Genomic DNA, 12895 nt, shown 5'->3' with positions numbered 1-12895 from the left:
GAGGCAGCAGCAGCAGCTGGCAACCTTCCCTCTAACTGAGCAAAGAAGCACCTTTTTAAAGTGGTGGTTCTCTTTATTTAACGGAGGGGGGGGGTAACTGGCCCAATCCGTCCCCAGCACAGCATCCCTCAGTACCAAGGATATGGGGCAAGGTAGCATTTGGCACCTCGCTTCAGGCACAGCAGTTCCTCCTCCTGACTGAACTGATTTGAATCCCAGCACAGCGTCCCTCCAGAGGCTGTTGCAGGTGTCTACCTTGATGATGATGATGTGTGTGTGTGTTTTAAAGTTCTCAAAGTGGGTTACAAATAAAGACATACATACGTACATTTATGAATAAATAATTCCCTATCCCCAAAGGACTCACAATCAATCTCTCTCTCTCTCTCTCTCTCTCTCTCACACACACACACACACACACGGGGCAAGGCAGTATATAAATACATAATAAGCAAAAGCACCACCTGTGTTATCCTGCCGTCACCTCTACTCTTACCACTTCCTTGCTATTACTGTCCACATTCCATGACTGACTTTCCCCCTTCCACAATTAACACGGCTGCAGGCCTTTCAAAAGCAAAGTTGGAGCTGATGGGGACTGTGGTCCAGGGAGGACCCAAGATCAGAACCCCCTCTCTAGTGGAGGCCTTTGCGGACACAGCCTTAAATAGCTGGCATGCATCACATTTGTTCTGGTGTTGTAAAAACTGTACACGTAAATTTTGGGCTGTAGCGGGCAATCTGTCAGATCGGTCGGAGCCACAGGAGTTAGGCTGAGTGAACAGAGAGTCAGGAAGCTATGAATCATCACAAAACTGCCGTCACATTACACAGACACTTCCTGCTTTGGTCTTATATAGCCCACTGTGGCCAATGGGGAAGCTAGTTTGGACCAGCCCAATCAGACAGAGGCAGGGTTTGCAGGTCAACCACCAGAGCATCATGAAGTAGGAAGGATCAGAACCGGGTTTGGAAGGATTGCAGTTGGGAGGATGCTGTGAGGATTGAAATGTATTCAGCCCTCCCTGTCCCCTAAGGGATCATTTTGCCATGGTTAATGAAAAGCACAAGGGCTCTGTGGGCGCCAGGAGTCGAAATCGACTTGACGGCACACTTTACCGTTTAATAGCTGCCAGTCACCAAGGAAGGGTTACCTAGGTGTTAAGTCTTTGCTCCTTACTGGAATCTCATCAGCTTCACAGCATTACCTCATCCTCACATGAAGCTGGTGGCGATTTTTTACAAGGGGAGAGACGGGGGAAAAAGATACCTAACATTTTGAAGTGTTATCAGGAAACCAGGGTGGGGTTACATGTCCGTAAGAGGCTCCTGGTCACTTTTTAAAAAATGGCTTGAAGCAGGTCAGTATGTGTTTCTGCAAAGATACACGTCTGAATACGGAAATTTATTTAAATAGCCTATTGTTGAAATCCTATCCCCACTTACCGGGGAGAAAGCAACTCTGAACTCAGTGGGCCTTACTTCTGAGCTGACAGGTTTAGAATTGTGCTGTAATTACAAAGTCACGTGATAATGGTCATTGCATGATTACTTTCATGAGAACATGAGAGATTATTTAGATTAGGGGTTCCCAACCTTGGGTCTCCCAGATGTTACTGGACTACAACTCTCATCATTCCCAGCCACAATGGCCCTTGGCCATTGTGGCTGGAGATAATGGGAGTTGTAGTCCAACAATATCTGAGCACCCAAAGTTGGGAATCCTTGACTTAGATTGTAAGCTCTTTGAGGCGATTTGTCTTTTATGTTATTCTACAAAGCACCGAGAGCCTTGATGGCACAATGTGAATATTTTATTCTATTTATTTGTTTGAAATAGTTACATCCGGCCTTTTGACTACAATGTCCCCGCTTTGAGCTTGCAACAAGAATAAAACAACTATAACAGACTTGGTAAAAGAAAAAGAAATGATTACAGGACAACATCATTAATAAATGCCAAGTATTATTATTTTTTATTTATTCATCTATAAAATCCTATTCTCTCATTTTAAGGTGTAAATGCTGAAAATGTGTGTGAAAGTCACCACTCCTAACCTTCTTTTACGGTCTTTCCAATAGCTGCAGTGCCTTAGAGCAATTAAACTTAGAACAACTGAACTGAATATCTCTCTCAACTGGAGATTGACTGAACTGAGCAGAAACACAGTTATGGAAACCTTGCCCAAAGCCACAATGCACTGTTCTGTCTTTAAGCACCATGGAGACATCAGTCACAGCTCTTCTGCATTTCTTCCAGCAGAGAGACATCACCGCTTGGCACCCACTCCTTTCTGCTTTAATCTATTTTAAGATTCAATATTAGACTCATAGCATACAAATGCACACATCCGCACCCACATATTGCTGTCATAGGGAATCCAGTTGCAACCATGTTAATGCCTGTGCATTAATAAGGTGAAGGAAATACTGTATGCATCTGCAGAACTGATCCCTGAATCATAAATGGATTTGATAATAAAAGCTCAGTGTGCCCAAATGTTTGCAGAAGTAGATACTCAAGTTGGCAGATATTCTGAAATTATCTGGCAGTCTTGTACTCTGCTTTTTGTTCACCTTTGAAAAACTAGAACCAGAGGTCTTCCCTGTGTGTAAGGCACATTGACACAGTCTGAAACGGTTTGTTGGTTTGCTGGTTTGTGTACCTTCCTAAGCTCATGTCTATGTTTATAGCAAACATAGCACAAATTAAAAGAGGATTTTAAAACAAATTTAAAACAGTTTAAAAAGCCACAATTCTACAAATCTAGTTCAAAGTTTGCAGGGAATAAATGTATCTTGAAAGACGTTTTTAAAGCTGTCAGAGATGGGGAGACTCTTATTTCAGCAGAGAGAGCATGCCAAAGTCTCAAAGAGACAACAGGGAAAACCTGAGACGAGCTGGTGGCGATTGCTGACAGACTCCTCTGGATGATCTCGGCGGAGCTCATAGCGAAGATGACATTCTCTTAAATACCCTGGGCCTAAACTGTTAGGTTCTTCACTAGATGTGAAGAGCAAAGAATTATGTTAGAAATGCTGCCACCCAGAGCAACAATTCCCAGCTTTTGCTTGGAGAGGAGGGTGTGGTGGTCAGCTCAGTGATCAGCAGAAGGGCAGGAGTAGACTGTACCGTTTTGGACAGCGGGTGGGTGATCACATTTTTGAATGCTGCCCTATGTTAAAACTCCCTGCAAACAGAAAACCAGCGCTGCAGGAAAAACATTTGGGAAGAAGCTTTCTTCCAGCTGTTCTTTCTTGGCAAGTAGAATTTTTTCTTGTGGATGAGAGTGCTCACAACTGAATTCCTCCTCTTTCAGTCTGAAGTGGGGCAATCCATGGGCCCTTTTGGCATTTACAATTTCCTTCCCACCTCATCCTTCTTTATATTATATTAGACCTCAGCTAGCCCAGTTCCACTCAGAATGTGGGCAGGCATAAAGCCGTAGACACAAATAGTCTAGTGAGTCCTGACAGACCTGGGAAAGGCTGCTGCGTGTCAGATGATAAGAACAGTGCCTCCTAAAGCAGAGGTCCCCCGCCTTACATCCCCAGATGTTGTTGGACTCCAACTACCATCATCGCCAACCACAATGGCTTTTGTTCGTTTAGAACATAAGAACATAAGAACAGCCCTGCTGGATCAGGCCCAAGGAAGCCCATCTAGTCCAGCATCCTGTTTCACACAGTGGCCCACCAGATGCTGCTGGAAGCCACAGACAGGAATTGAGGGCATGCCCTCCCTCCTGCTATTATTCCCCTGCAACTGGTACTCAGGAGCATCCTGCCTTTGAGGCTGGAGGTGGCCTATAGCCCTCCGACTAGTAGCCGTTGATAGACCTCTCCTTCATGAAGTTATCCAAACCCCTCTTAAAGCCATCCAGGTTGTTGGCTGTCACCACAGTTTGTTTGTTTGTTTGTTTGTTTGTTACTGTAGCACCTTTCATATAACATCAGAGCAACTGAAGAAAGCAGAAGCTGAAACATCTTGCACATTATATTTGTTTGTTAATCGACAAATAAATTTATATTATTCTTTTTTATTATCAGCATCCTTCTGAGATCCAAAAAATACTTGTATGGAGTTCTGTTTGAAGCTTTTATACACACACACACACACACACACACACACACACACACACACACACACACCCATCCATCACAAATATATATATTTCCATCCAACAAAGAGAAAATTACATCAGTAATAAATAAATGAATACATAAATATTTAGGATGCAGTGGACAAACCAACACAATGTTATGAATAATAGGAAACCAGAAATTGGCAAGTCAGACCATTGGTCCGTTCAGCTCAGTAGTGTCTACTCTGACAGCCCTCCAAGGTTTCAGGTAGGCTTCTCGACTCCCCACCCTCCCTGGAAATTCTTCCAGGGATGGAAGCTGGATCTTTCTGCATGCAAAGCAGATGCTCTGCCTCAGACTCTGGCTCCATTTGCAATTCCTGGTTAGCAGCTCATTTTGAATTGAACAAGAGCTGGAAGGCCATCATCATGGGCTCCACCCATTGATTCACTCCATGTCAGGATGCCCCAGGACAAGAAGAAGGAATGTTCTGCTCTGTAAGGAGCCACTCGGAGTTCTCTTCAATACCCTGGGCCCAAGCTGTTAGGACTACAGCTGCCCTACTAGTCTGATGCCCAGCCTATAGGCCGCACAAGATGCCTCCGAAGACCAGTTGCAGGGGAGCCCCAGCAGGAGAGAGGGCGTGCCTTCATCTCTTGCCTGTGGGCTCCCCCAGAGGCATCTGGCGGACCACTGTGGAAAACACGATGCTGGGCTAGATAAGCCTTGGGCCTTGATCCAATGGGGCTGTTCTTATCAGCGGGGAGCCACCAGGCTGCAATTTGGAACACTTTTCTGGGCAATAAGGACCCACAATTCCAGACGGGCCATGGGGCCCTCCCAAACAGGAAGGCCAATGAACGCTTCCTGTTTGGGTTAGGCCCTTGTCGGGCAAACGTTGTCTTCCTGGATCTGGCATTTCTCTTGGTTTGTCCTGGCCTCGCACAGACTCTGCCATGTCAGCCGCCTGAGGCTAGGCAATGCTAGACTACACAATGCTTTTCAAACCCTTGCTCCCCAAAGCCAGCCTCCCTGTTGCTCTGCAAAGAGCCACAGAGGTTGTCTCCCCAGAGGCTGACTTTGGTTTCCTGGCATTTGGCTTGCGCATGGCTACTCAGGGACGGGCCTTCTCCGTTGCTGCCCCAAGGCTTTGGAATGCGCTCCCTTTTGAAATAAGAGCCTCTCCATCTCTGACAATTTTTTAAAAAGTCTTTAAAGAAGCATCTGTTCACCCAGGCTTTTAAGTGATATTGTTTTGATTGTTTGTGATGTTGTTTTCGAATATTGTTTTTAAAATGTTTAAATGTTGTGTTTTAAATTTCTTGTTTTTGTTTTTAACTAATGTTTTTCTTTTGTTTTTATCTTGTTGTAAGCCGCCCAGAGACGTATGTTTTGGGCGGTATAAAAATATGTTAAATAAACAAACAAACAAACAAACTGCAGTCAAGCCAAAGCGTCTTCTGTTGCTTTTCAAACTGAAGAGGAGGAGGACCAGGTTTTGAAAAACCCTTTGCCTGTGACTCAAGCAAGAGGAAGTGGGTGGGGTGCATCGTGGTGAGAGATCAAGCCTCACTGCCTGTCTGTATCCCAGAACACCAGCCTCAGCGTTCTTTGAGGCAGGCTTCTCCAACCAGGGTCCCCAGATGTTGTTGGACTACACCTCCCATCATCCCCAGCCGCAATGGCCTTGGGATGATGGGAGTTGTAGTCCAACAGCATCTGGGACCCAAGGCTGGGGACCCCTGCTTTAAAGCTGTTAGCTTGGCCCACAGTGTTCCTTTAAATCACAGCTGTGTGTTCCTGGGAAAGTGGAACCCAAAATTCCTGGGAAAGTGGAACCCAAAACAATTTAAAAGTGATCTTTGTTTCAGGGTTATGACTTTGAATGCTAATTGCCCAGCTCTTTCTCTTAATCAAGATCACTGGCGAATAGCTCAGGAGGCCAGAGGATGTTTCCGAATGGTCCTGCAGTATGCTGGGGGGGAGGGATTTTAAGAGTCCTGATTGGAGGAGAGCTGGTCTTGTTGTAGCAAGCATGACATGTCCCTTAGCTAAGCAGGGTCCACCCTGGTTGCATATGAATGGGAGACTTGATGTGTAAGCACTGGAAGATATTCCCCAGAGGGGATGGAGCCGCTCTAGGAAGAGCATCTATGTTTCAAGTTCCCTCCCTGGCAGCATCTCCAAGAAAAGGCTGAGAGAGACTCCTGCCTGCAACCTCGGAGAAGCCACTGCCATCTGGGTAGACAATACTGAGCTAGATGGACCAAGGGTCTGACTCAGTAGAAGGCAGCTTCCTATGTTCCTATGAGGGCAGGAGTCTTGATTGGAGGGCACCCATCATTAGGGGCATCCCAATGAATTGCTCAGAGCCCCAAAGCTCACCAACCACCTCCCTCCTCCTTGAACTCTTCCAGAAAGGAAGTACAGCAGTGGAGGCACCTGCGAGGGCAATGGGAAAGAGCTCCTGGCCTCACCCAGCTCTCTGTTGCTTCCACCTTCATCAGTGCTGTGTTCTAATATTGGCGACGTTAAAATATTACTTAATTATTCTTGGTGGGGTATGATTGAGAGTTTAATTATTTAACAGAGAGCTGTGGGTCCAGGCCTTGGATCCTTTAAGTACTCAGCAAAGCCCATGTTAGCCACCTAATGGCGTAGTGACCAGGAGTTGAAATCGACTTGATGGCACACTTAACCTTTAATGCCCTTGTCGGAGGGGCTGATGTGTGAGTGTGAGGTGCCGCATCCTTCCTTCCCTCTCCTCTACCAGGTATGTGAGTAGTTAGTGAAGGGAAAAAAGAAGTTCCTGAGTGTGAGTTTTGGAGGAACCAGAAGCTGGATAGGGAATTAAAGCACCCTGGGGTGCCAGGTTTTCTCTCTGGAGATTTGATGCAACCCATTGCTGTTTGTAGGAGGGCTCTGTTATTCTAACTCCGTCTAATGCTCGCCCCATATATATTTGTAAATAAACCAAATATTACAAAGATACCATACGCCTCCAGTTTGTCTCTCCTCCAAAAGAATCCAGGTAGCACTGCATCCTTGGAACTTCTCACTGTTCAGGAGACTGGGAACATGGCACACACACACACACACACTCTCTCTATCTCTGTCTCCCTCCCTCCTCCTCCTCTCTCTGAGATTCCAACCTTAGGTCGCCAGATGTTGGACTACAACTCCCATGATCCACAGCCACAATGGCTTCAGCTAGTCCAACAGCATCTGGAGACCCAAGGTTCAGAACCCCTGATCTATCTATACAAATGGGTGGGGGCCACACACATATGTGCTAGTGCCGATATTTAGGACTATTTTAGGACTGGCAGCATTACAGAAGATGACTGAGCATTTAAAGCATCCAGCAAGGACCCAATCCGTCTTTCGCCTTATCAGTCCTTGATAGCTGACAACCAAAGCCTCTGCCTTTTCCTGTGTCAAGCCGGTGGCTGTTTTCCCCTCTCCAACTTGTCTCAGCTGCTGCTGTGTCATCTTAGGAACCAGAATAATAAACCCTGCCTTTTGCTTGTAAACAGAGCTTTAGTGGACGTCATTGTTGACACTATTCTGGAAATAAAAACATCCCACATTTCTTGAGGCTCTTGAAACCGGTTTTTGCTAGGGTTGCCACCCAATTGTATAGACATTTTGGGCACCTGAAAAGATGAGTTTTTTAAAAATTGGTTACTTTCTCAATTATATCTACATAAACTTGTATACGAGAAAAACCAATCGCTCTGCCAGAGAGCAGAATTTCTTTATCGTTAATTGATAGATTCCCATGCATCACAAGTGGGCAATTCCAAAGATAACAGAATCAGGCATGTTACCACTTTTTCAATGATTGTAGCCACAAGCAAATTTTCGAGTGGATATTATATATACCCCACTGGCAAGAGAACATCTACTATAAGGCCATATTTTTACAAAACCCTTAAATATTATAGATAGTTTTTGAAGAATGCAAAATACATTGGTAACCAGAATGTACATTTGAATCAGAATTTTGGGGTATTATTATTTTATTAGTATTTACATTTTATATCCCGCTCTTCCTCCAAGGAGCCCAGAGTGGTGCACTACATATTTATGTTTCTCCTCACAACAACCCTGTAAAGTAGGTTAGGCCAAGAGAGAAGTGACTGGCCCAGAGTCACCCAGCAAGTCTCATGGCTGAATGGGGATTTGCACTCGGGTCTCCCTGGTCCTAGTCCAGTACTCTAACCATTACATCACGCTGATTCTGTTAATAGCACATTTCAGACACTGTCTATAATATTTAAGGGCTTTTGTGAAAAATATGGCCTTGTAGTAGATGTTCCCTTGCTAGTGTGTATATAAAGTATTAATTTGAAAAAAAAATTATAGTAGCAGTCATTGAAAAATTGGCAACCTGCCTGATTCCATCACCCTTGGAACTGCCCATTCAGCATTCCCTGTTCTTTCATGAACTGATGGGAATGCATCTGCTGGTACTTATCGAAGTTTTTAGAAGCATTCATTTATTCAAGGTGTTCCTGCCCCAGTTTTTGACCCACAGTGGGTCCAAAGTGTGTCTTACAAAGATAAAAGCATCACAATATCAATTAAAAACAATAAAACAAGTTCAAAAGAGAGACCAAAACAAAACAGAAAGAATCAACACCAGCAGCTAACCACAAATTCACTGAAACCCACATCCTCTGATATAAAACTGTTGTAGCATGACACCTGAAAACAAATAAGGAAGGTGCAAAGAGAGCCTCCTAGGGAATCAGCAACCTCGGGGCTGCCCCCGAAAAGGCCCCGTCTTGTGGCATTACCCTCTGCACTTCTGATGGAGAGAGAACACACAGCAGCACCTCTGCAGATGAGCTGAATGTATTGGCAGGTTCACACAGGAGAATGTATTAATCACTGGCATTAATTATCTATTATATTAATTCTCCTGGGTGTGCCTTGGAATGGTGCATCCCAGCTGATTGGCTGGGCAGTGGACAAGCCTGATTGGCTGAGGCGCACCCAGGAAGATTGGTCGCCACGGCAGCGGCAGGCCTGGCCGCAGAGGCCAGAGGCAGTGGCGGGCCCAGCCCAGCCGCGGAGGCAAGGCCCAGGAAGGGGGGGGGGAGAAAGTGGAGGGGGGGCAGAAGTGGCGGTGGGGAGGAGAGGCGGCTGGGCCTGGAAGTGGAGACTGGGGCAGAAGGTGTGGGCGAGAAAGAGGTAACCACCGGCCCCAAAGAGCGCACAGATGCTCTGTGTAGGGTCGGCTAGTAAATTTTAAAGCATTAGTTAGGAGCACCTTTTCAGTCACCCAGAATCTTTTAAAATCTAATAATCTGATTCATTGGTTAAGCGTGCCACCTTAATTTTTATTTATATTTAGTATCTTTTTTTAAAGGTATTATCTGCTTTCTAGTTTGCAAGAATTCTCAAAGCAGAGAGCAACAATTAAAAAAAAAGTCTAAGGATGCAATTTAAAACGTCAACATGAATAAAATGGGAACAATATCTGAATCAGCAGCCTTTTTTCTACCCACAGAGAAAAATGAAACAGAGCTCAAATAAAAACCCTTGTGGCATTAAAAATTAAACGCTTGCCTAAATGCAAACATATCATCTAATTGGGCCAATTGGGTCTCAGGTAGCAATAGAGTCTATAGATGCAAGACCCAGCTGAAAAGACCCTATGAACTTGCCTACAGGTTGACCTCTGATAGGGGCGTCACCCACAGCAGACACTGTGGACTAGCTCACAATAACAGTAGTGGTCCGTACCGTACGGGGTGGTGGCAAACGGACTGTAGGTGTGGCTTTCCCCCACTGTCCTCTGCCCACTCCAGCTGCTTCGCTCTGTCTTGTTCTGCCTGCTGTCACATTAACCTCAGGCATGTGGGATGATTATGTGCTTGTTTTGGGGGAATGGGGGAATGGGGGAATAGCCAGCCTGCACACCAAGGAGTAATGTGCTAGCAGGCAAAACAAGACAGAGCGAGGTAGCCAGGGTGGGTCGAGGAGAGCAGGAATGAGCCACACCTGGGACTCATTGACCACCACCACCCCATCCCACCCATACTGACCACTAGTGCTCAATGAGATGGGAGATCCATAAGGGGAACAGGTGCTCCCTTAGGTATCCTGGACCCTGGCCACCTCCAGCTTTAAAAGTATACACTAGCATCTTGAATTTTAGGCCAGAACCAAACTGATAATCAGTTGTGCTGTTGTGCAATTGGAGTGAGATGCTTCTGCTGGCTAACGAACTCCTGCCAATATCTAGCTGCTGCATTCTGGGCCATCTCCTCAAGTGCCTCTAAAAGTACTTAGTCCAGGTGCTGCTGGACTATAACTCCCATCACCCCCTGCCACGATGGCTAAAGGCACTGTGTCAGGGGATGATGGGATCTGTAGTCCCACATCGGGGGACCAAAGTTTGAGAACCCCTGTCTTAATGCATTCTTCGTCAATTCAGCTCTTCAGTGGCTCTACATTGCTGACTCATTCTCTCTCTCTCCCCCCCCCTTTCACTTTCTACCCCAGCCCCACTCTTTCTTGTAAACAAATCAGAAGTGGAAATAACTCAAAGGGCTGTTATCTCAGCATCACGGATCATGTAAACAAGCCCCAAAGTAGCTTGTGTGACTCTGCCAGGCAGAGCTTGTGATACTCCGGTGTCTCCTTTCATTTTTGGAAGCTCTTTCCAAAATATACAGATGAATCCAGCCGTCAGAGAGAAAGTAAATGTCCCCGTGGTGGTGAGGAAGCCCAAGGCAGAGTTCGAGCCTTACTTTCTGTGTGCAGGGATTTGATTTGCTTTTTCATGCAGGAGCATTCACTCCTATGAGCCTTAACTGGAAGTTTCAAGTGGTACAGCCCAGACACAGATATACTGTCTCGGTGAGGACTAGGACAAAGAGAAATAAGGAGGCAGGGACATCATAAAACAGACTGAGAAAATGAGAGGAGGAGGAAAGGGAAAGGGAGGGTAGGAACATCACTTAGAAACTAGGGGTGGAAAGAACAGTGCATGCATGTACCTGTTGAAGCTTATTGAGAAACTAAGTCTCTCACAAGCAAATTCTCATATCTGAATTTGCCTGTGGATTTGCCTGAATTTGCCTGCAAATTTTTTTTAAAGTTTCTACTTTCATTCTGAATTCACTACAGCATTACAAGTTATAGATCCTGTTAGATTTTGAGATTTTAGGCTGGAGGAGGGGCAGCAAGGCAGAAACAAAATGATTCATACAGTGCTGTGTTTGCTACACAAATAATTAACCCGGTTGCCTTTAAAAAATACCTCTAAGTCAGGGGTTCTAAATGTGGGTCCCTAGATGTTGTTGGACTTCAACACCCATAACCCCCAGCTACAATGGTCTGGGGATTATGGGAGCTGAAGTCCAACGACATCTAGGGACCCAAGTTGGAAGACCCCTGCCCTAAATCATAAGATTATATTTTTAAGAACATAAGAAGAGCCCTGCTGGATCAGACCAAAGGTCCAGCATCTGGGCGGGTATTTTGCTTCCTGCTGTGGTCAGCCAAATCTCTCTTGGAGGCCCACAAGCAGAGCAACACCCTCCTCAATCTTTGTTCCCCAGCAACTGGGATTCTGTTGCTCACTGCCTCTGAACATGGAGGCTCCATTTAGCCATCCTGGCTAAGAGCCCTCGACAGCAGACCTCTCCTCTGTCTACACTTTTTGTAAAGAATTTGTCTAAACTTAGTTTAAAGCCATATAAGCTAGTGGTAATCACCACACCTTGGTGATCACCAGTAAATAACACGGGTCTTTAAAAAAAAAATTCATCAGACTGAACTTCAAAAAATGAAATTGGAAAGTAAATTTGCAATTGTTATCAGATTTTTATATTCACGCAAGAACTTTGTAACAGTACTATTGAGGAAACTTGTTAAAAACCTACTATAGTTCCTGTCTCTCTGCTTTTATAGTCTTCTACCTGCCCATTCGTCTCCTCCTTACTTGCCAAATCTTTCAAATGATGTAACGGTCACTACAGTATATTGGCCTGCCACTGCCTACTGCACATGATCAGAGGTGGCATATTCAAGCACACATTTCTTGATTTTAGTCTTTCTGATCAGCCTGCATTTTGGGAGACAAAGTCCTTCCAGGAGGGGCTTGCCTCCAAGCATCCAAGTAAAGCAAGGATGGGTCTAAGCATCTGAGGAAAGCAGAAGTGTGAAGGGGTGGGGTGGGGGAACAGAGGTTTTCCTGCTTTTCCGAAACCTTGGCACTTGAGTTCTGCATGAAATAGGGGTGGTATCAAGCTCTATGAAAGGCCAACCATTGACCATGCCTGGTGTTTTATCCAGTTCTGACTGACAACTATTTATTTCGATGATTTCCCATTATTTCCTAAGAGCCATTATAGCCTATGGGATGATGCATGGCTGATCTGATAACAATGCTTTGGACGATTCGATCCTGACCAGCACAATTATCGGATGCGTGATTCAATTATTGCTTACATGGGATCGGGATCGGATCCAATCTGGTAATTCTGTCCCCGCACAGCCCTAGGAAATACCTTGGTCTGGCACTTATTCATAGCAAGCAACTTTATTTTATTTATTTGTTGGGTTGTGGGATGACAACGAAGACAACAAAAATCTGTCCGTGTCGTCCTCTTCCTGACTCGAAAGGATAAGAACAAAGCTCAAAGCCAGTCTTTTCTTCAGGAACATCTTTTGATCCCCCTGCTTTTTGCTTCTTGGCTGAAACCTGATGCACCTTGGCTTGAGAGGATCAGATAAAGCTGTGTTGATCAGTCGTCCAAGCCCTGGCTATAATATGCTGCTGCTGCTGCTG

The sequence above is a fragment of the Hemicordylus capensis genome, chromosome 5 (genome assembly GCF_027244095.1).
Source record: "Hemicordylus capensis ecotype Gifberg chromosome 5, rHemCap1.1.pri, whole genome shotgun sequence".
In the NCBI taxonomy this organism is placed as follows: Eukaryota; Metazoa; Chordata; class Lepidosauria; order Squamata; family Cordylidae; genus Hemicordylus; species Hemicordylus capensis.
Note: the sequence above shows the minus strand (reverse complement) of the source record.